Here is a 6,989-nt window from a genome sequence, read left to right on the forward strand (position 1 = left end):
AGGACTTCCCTTTTACCCAAAGTCATCGCGTCGGCGACAAGCAGTCTGGCATTGATGATGCACACACAAAATCCCGAGAGCTGAGCCGAGCTCTTTTAGTCTTTCTTTCTGCTCTTCTTCTTCTTTTGTGCGCACCCCCGTTCTTTCCGAAAAATGGTGCATCCTTTTGTTTTAGCAGCTCGAGGAGATGCGCGAGCGCAGCATCTCGCTCACAAAAGAGATGAAAAGAGAAGCTCCCGCGAACAAAAGACCCGGAATTTCCCAGCATCCCGGTGCTGTGTGGGGGAGACTGCATAGCTCAGCAAAAGGGGGATTGTCTCCCTCAGATGTGTCTGTGTGTGTGTGTGTCTTTCATAATAATTTTTGTTTCGTTTTATAGTGCATAGCATTCAAGGGGTGTATCTATATAATGAAATGGTGAATCAAGATGGTGATTACAGCATTTTTTTTTAACGTAAAACGTAGGTTGGTTTCTAATTCCATGGTTTTTTGAAATAATTATTGTTTTTATCGTTCTAGTTATTCTACAGAATGCAAGTGTAACGTCGAAAAATGACCTGTCTCATTTTGTAGATGGACAATGTGTGTAAACAAATTGAAATACATATTATTAAGTGGTGCTGACAAGGAAATTCACAAAAAATCATCAGCAGATTGATTTTCTTGGCGAATTTCGGGAGCAATTTTTTTGCGTGATTTGCTTTCTCTCTCTTTCGCGGGTGAAGAAAGTTCGCAAGCGAAATAGTAGTTTATGCAACAAGTTGCAAAAAGAAGATTTTTTCAGCACGAGTTGTACATTTATCCAACGAGGTTTACCGAGTTGGATAAATACGACGAGTGCTGAAAAATCAAATTTTGCAACGAGTTGCTTACAACATTTTTTGCAATTCCAAAAAACGCTTATTTAATGGAATTTTATGTCAAACATTCATGTGTTTAGTAAATTCATCGTTCAAAACAAAACAATATTGAAAAATGTTACTTTTCGATACTAGTGCTGAAAAGTTCAACTTTTCAGCACCCATTTCAGTGCTGAAAAGTAGAACTTTTCAGCACTGTTATTGAAAGGTATTAATTTTCCATTCTGTTATTTTTGGTAGGGAAAAGTAGGCCGTTTCGTTTCTCCAGAAGGGCAGGATAAGTTGACAGTTTCACAGTGGAATTGCAAAAATGATTTTTTTGCGTTTATTTCATCCCAAAGATCACCAAAAATTATGTGTTTTAATAGTAGTTTACGCAACAAGTTGCAAAAAGAATAATGAAGCTGGAATAATCAAGTTTTGCAACTAGTTTGCTTACAATGTTTTTTTCTAATAGGGTCCTAAAGCCCTATGTAAATTTTTATGTACAACGGGAAAAAAACACTCTTACAAACCGTTTCTTATAATTTTTTTTTGATTTAATTGCAATAAAAATTTGACAAGACAACATTTTTTCGATGGATCAACTATGGTCCCCTTGGAACAAGCTGTCAAGGAGGACCTTTTCTGTAAAGAAGGGCCGCGATGATAATTTTTAAAAATTGATTCAAAAATCCATTTTAAATCCTTTGCGGTCGTACAAAGAGTCATTGTACTCAGAAAAATAAGCTTTATCGTTGTGAGCAATAATATCACAAATTTAAGCTTCATTTTAGGACCCTATTCCGAAAAACGCTTTTTGAATGTGAAAATCATATGTTTAGTAAATTCACCGTTCAAATAAAAAAAATGGAAAAATGTTTCTTTTCGACACTAGTGCTTAAAAGTTCAACTGTTCAGCACCCATTTCAGTATTAATTTCCATTCTGTTATTTTGGTAGAGAAAAGTAGGCTGTTTCGTCACACTTTAATGACAGGAAAAGTAAGTAGTTTCACAACGGAATTGCAAAAAAAATACTTTTTTTAAGGGACTAAAAATACTAATTTTGAACAGTTAAGAAAATTTGCCTTGATTTGAAAATTATAAGAAATTATGTTAAAGGAGCAATTCTCTAAGAAATCGGTCTTTTACTTTTATTTTTTTTTGTATTTTTTAATCCGGTTTAAATTTTGTTGGTGTCTTCGGTATGCCCAAAGAAGACACTTTTCATAGTTTGCCCATATAATTTTCCATACAAATTTGGCAGCTGTCCATACAAAAATGATGTATGAAAATTAAAAAATCTGTATCTTTTGTAAGATTTTTGATCGATTTGGTGTCTTCGGCAAAGTTGTAGGTATGGATAAGGATCACACTGTAATTTTTTTTTGGTGATTTTTAATTTCACTTTTTGTCAATAAAACTTAATTTGTAAAAAAAAACACTATTTTTTTATATGTTTCAGGGGACATCAAATGCCAACTTTACAGAAATTTCCAAAATGTCCAAAAAATCTTTGAACAAGTTATGAATTTTTGAACCAAAACTGATTTTTTCAAAATATCGAAATATTGGTCGCTAAATTTTTTCAACTTAGATATCGATATCGATATCTCAGCAACTAATAGTCCGATTTTCAATGTTAAAATATGAAACATTCGTGAAATTTTCCTATCATTTCGAATTTTTTTTTTATTTTTCTAATTCAAGACTAACATTTCAAAAGGGCCAAACATTCAATATTACGCCCTTTTGAAATGTTAGTCATGATTCAAAAAATCTGAAAATATGTTTTTGCGAAAATATCAGAAAATTTCACGAATGTTTCATATCTATCTAATTTGAAATAATGAATAACTGTGACAATTTTCAAAAAAGTTACCTAAAAATGGCTTTAACTTGAAAACGGTGCACTCTATCAAAATTTCAAAAAAGTACTTTTTGCAATATCAGTGTTATATCGAAAAATGAAGTTGAAAAATTTATGCGATCAATATTTCGATTTTATGAAAAAATCAGTACTGATTAGAGGGTGACGATTCTCGAGATTTTGAATTTCCCGGGAATCGAGAGTTGAATTTGGTGGGACCCGAGAGTTTTTTTTAACTATGCCAATAGTGCCAATAGATTAAAAAGAAAAAAGTCATAAATTTATTTCTTTTCAATGAATTCAGTTACAATTAATTCATACTTATTAAAAGAAACGTTAATTTAAGTAGCCTCATTACTTCAAGGAACGATTTCAGCCTTAATTTAGCCTAAATTTAGATTTTTTTCTTAATCTGCAAATACAAGATCGTTTTTTGAGCTTTTTGGGACACAAAATTGTAGTTTAAAGTGTTTACGAGTCTTAATTCGCACTCAGTGATTTTTCAAAAGTTGTTGCATGAACTTGTTATTAGATTTTTGTGAATTAAAAAATAGCAAATATATAATTTCCTAGTATCGCAATGTGATACCTAACAGTTCAAAACAATTTCATGATTCATTTCTTGTTTAAGGTCGACTGAAAATATTCATTGAATACATTTTTACAATTATCAGGAAACCCCGAATGTTCACAATTGGCGGACCTTAACAAAAATTGAGGCAATCTTTACAAATTGCCAGAGTTTTTTTTCCAAAATATATTCTAATATTGAGGATGATGTGAAACACAAAATGACTTATTGACATCAACAATGAAATAGCTATTGAGAGGATATGGAAATTGAACATTTTGAAAAGGGTTTTCTCTTTTACAATTTATAAAACAAAAATTAAAAATAACTTTATATATAACTTTCTGGGATGTAACTGCTAAGTATGCTTTAATGTAAATTTTGGGATCCACTTTTTTTGGGCTTCTCTCAATTATAGTTATTGGAACGTACGACAAGTGAACAGCCAATGTTCTAAACCATTTCGAATTTTTCAAATGTTTTTCTGATTAATTTATAACATTTTGCTTCGATTTTTATAAGTATACAATTTCCCGGGACTTTCGACCAAATTTCCCGGGAATCGAGAGGTCCAAAAATGGTCGATTTCCCGGGATTTTTTCCCGGGAATTCCCGCTCGTCACCTTCTAGTATTGATTCCAAAAATCATAATTCAGTCGAAGATTTTTGCCGAGATATTTTGAAGTAGAAAATGAAAATGACGTCTTTTAAACATTTGATTTTAAAAAAATAAAATAAAAGTCGGAATAGCAAAACTAAATGTTTTGCTTAAATTATATGTTTATATCATTCATTTATTTCTGTATAAAATTGGAACTTTGCTTATTTTTAGCTTAATAAATATGAGTTTGTTTAATTAGATTTTTAAAAATTGTAGTTTAAAAGTTCAAATTTATTTTTTTTCCTTCAATCAATATTACTTTTTTTGCTAAATTTTTTGAATTATTTTAAAACAAAAGTTTAGGAGAATCTGGGTTGCTTTACAATTTGTATGTGAATTTCAGTTGAGAACCTGGACAAAGTTTCCCCAAACAAAGAAAAAAACCATCAAACAAATAACATTCATTCCCAGCCTGACTCACGCATGTCACTTCATTATGGGGGCCGCATTGTCCGGGGAGTTCTAATTTATGAAAACACAGCTCAGCCCGGTCCAAAAGTCAACGCAAACGTCATAAATCTGTATTCTTCGCTCGCTTGTACAAATGTACAAATGGTACAAAGCATCAAAGTTTCAAAGGCCAAAAACGTGTTTTTGTGCGTTGTTTACGTTTCGTGATGGATTCGCTTTCACGCTTGCCAATGATGCTTTACATTATTTTATTTTATTTTTTTCCTGTCTGTTTCTGGGTTTTCAGGAACGTAAACGTTTATCTACAGAGGGTCTTGTCCGGGGTCTTTGTCTGTGTCTATTTTCTATTCTTCTGCGTCTTTTGTGCGTTTTGCCGGTCGCGCGGCATGAGCCTATCAAAATTGTTTGGCCGCGCGTGAAAGAATATTATAAATGACTCAACTTTTGAGATCTGTTTCACAGCTTCACCTTAACGCTTAAGGTACCACCACCACCGTTAAGGGTCCAATCGGGGGTGGCGAGGAAAGACGAAAAATTGTTTTATTATCATTTATACCTTCTTTGTTCCAGCAGCGGCAGGGTCTTGGAAGAGGTAGGACGAGGAAGAATAATACAACGCAAAGAAGAAAAGACATTTTAAAACGTGTTGTTTTCCTTTGTCCTTCTGCCTAGATGGGGTCCCTCGGACGACTTCTTCTTGCCACCATCTTCCACCGGACAAGCGGAGAGTCCCAAAAAAGTAGGTGCCAGAATGTCTGGCAAGTCTCGGGCCTATGTCTGGACGCTGCGGAATGGGGTCTTCATGGAAGAGAGACACCGCCGTGGAGATCAACGAGGCTCATCAATTCCAAAACGAGACGGCTTTGAACACTTGGAGGATACTTTATAACACGGTGAAGGGGGAGACCACGCTTTCGATGCTTCAATCTAAATGTGTTCGAGTTATGAGCACCAACAAAAGGTGTCATAAATGGCCTGTAAAATAGTTGATTAGAAGGAATTCCAACTGTTGTTGGAGTGCCGAGAGGGGTGTTGGACTTGTGCACAGTAAGAAAAAGCATTAAAGTTTAAGGTTTAAAAAAACTATTCTTGTGACTGCTTATGTGTTCAGGAGGGGCCAGACAATGACCAACGACCTCGGAATCAGCTAATACAAGCTATACTTTCCTATAATTTCGCTGCCGGCCAAAAGTTTTCACCAGTGTATCATACTCACCATTCATTCTCCAAAATTCACCAAAAGGGCACGTTTCACCTCGGCCATATCAGCATCTCGTTTTCGATTCAAACGGATCGATAAATCCAACACCTGATCAAAAGTCAGTCCAGCGCAAGCTGCCTCGGCGGTGGAGGAATTCCATTATTATTGGCCGTTGTTGTGAATACTGTAACAGCACGTTGTTGGCCGGGATGCCCCTCTAATTCTTTCCTTGGTGGAGGGTCTCTCGTCGTGTGGCCATAAACTTAAGAAGAAGAAGAAGCAAATTTAACCGGCTGATGCGGCGAAGAACCTTTTATGACACCTCGATCTTTGAAACACCTTTTTTTGTTACTTGAGTGCAGCAGATGTATGAAGGATATCACTTCGTTAAGCTTTCGTAGCGAATCGCGTTTGGACGGGTCGTATCCACTTCTGGAACGAGGCGGTAGGGGTCATTCGGAAATTACGTTGTTTGTTGTTTAAGTTATTTGAAAGACAACAGTTATTAGATAGAATTGCTTCCAACACTTTCTCAAGGTTGTTATCGATAAAATTATCGAGGCTCGATAACGATAAAGATAATTCTATCGTTATCGTTATTTTGATAATTCTATCGGCGATAATCTTATCGCCGATAATGGACGATAGCTCATTTTTAAATTCTTTCTAAAATCGAATTAACTCAACCAAATCATGTTATACTTTCAATGCTTTCACTAAGAATATATTTTTTGAAAATGTAGTAAGCTTCAAAGTACAAATACTCAAAATTGTTCACAAAATACCTTTTTCTTCGAAAGTACTCAAATTATCATAATTTGCCTTATGGGTATCAAACGAAGCGAAATTTCGTATGCTTTCTCTCATTCATTTTTTTTTGTTTTACTTTCTCAAACTTTCAAAATTCGCAATGGAAGCGGAATTTTGAATGCATTTTCACTTTTTTTTTTTTTGTAAATCCCTAATAATTTTACAAAATTTGGTAAGTTTTTGAAAATACTTAAATTTCTATAATAAAAATAACAATGCAAAATTTTATATGAAGCATAAAACATTTTTATGTATGTTTGAACCATGCAAAATTTTACTTCGTTTGATACCTATATTGCATATTTAGAAAAAATTATATTTTGGAAAAATGCGGTATTTGTGAAATTTTAGTATTTCAAAAAATTTACTTGAATAAAGTGAAAAGAATACAAAAAATTTGCTTCGTTTGATTGGCTTTTGTTGCTAAGATATGGCCATACAAAGACAAAACAAAACAGGAAAAATAATATTTTCTCATTGCTGTCCTGTTAGCCCTCGATTTTTGATCACCGAGCTCTCGGACCACTACCGATTTTCAATGTTAAAAAAAAACCTTTTGCTCTTTTCATTGAAAGTAAATTGTAAAATGCAAAACCATGCCCAACATTTAAAAATAAAATGTAAA

The 6,989-nt window shown here is 33.9% G+C and overlaps 1 long non-coding RNA gene across 1 annotated transcript; it reads left to right on the top strand.

Moving 5' to 3' along the window:
• The first annotated feature begins 745 nt into the window (after positions 1 to 745).
• On the top strand, positions 746 to 1,130 carry LOC128093136 (uncharacterized). The gene is made up of 2 exons (XR_008212260.1): positions 746 to 1,004; positions 1,069 to 1,130. It is a non-coding gene; the product is annotated as an uncharacterized LOC128093136 (long non-coding RNA).
• The last annotated feature ends 5,859 nt before the right edge of the window (positions 1,131 to 6,989 follow it).

Source organism: Culex pipiens, chromosome 2 (assembly GCF_016801865.2).
Source record: "Culex pipiens pallens isolate TS chromosome 2, TS_CPP_V2, whole genome shotgun sequence".
Lineage (NCBI taxonomy): Eukaryota > Metazoa > Arthropoda > Insecta > Diptera > Culicidae > Culex > Culex pipiens.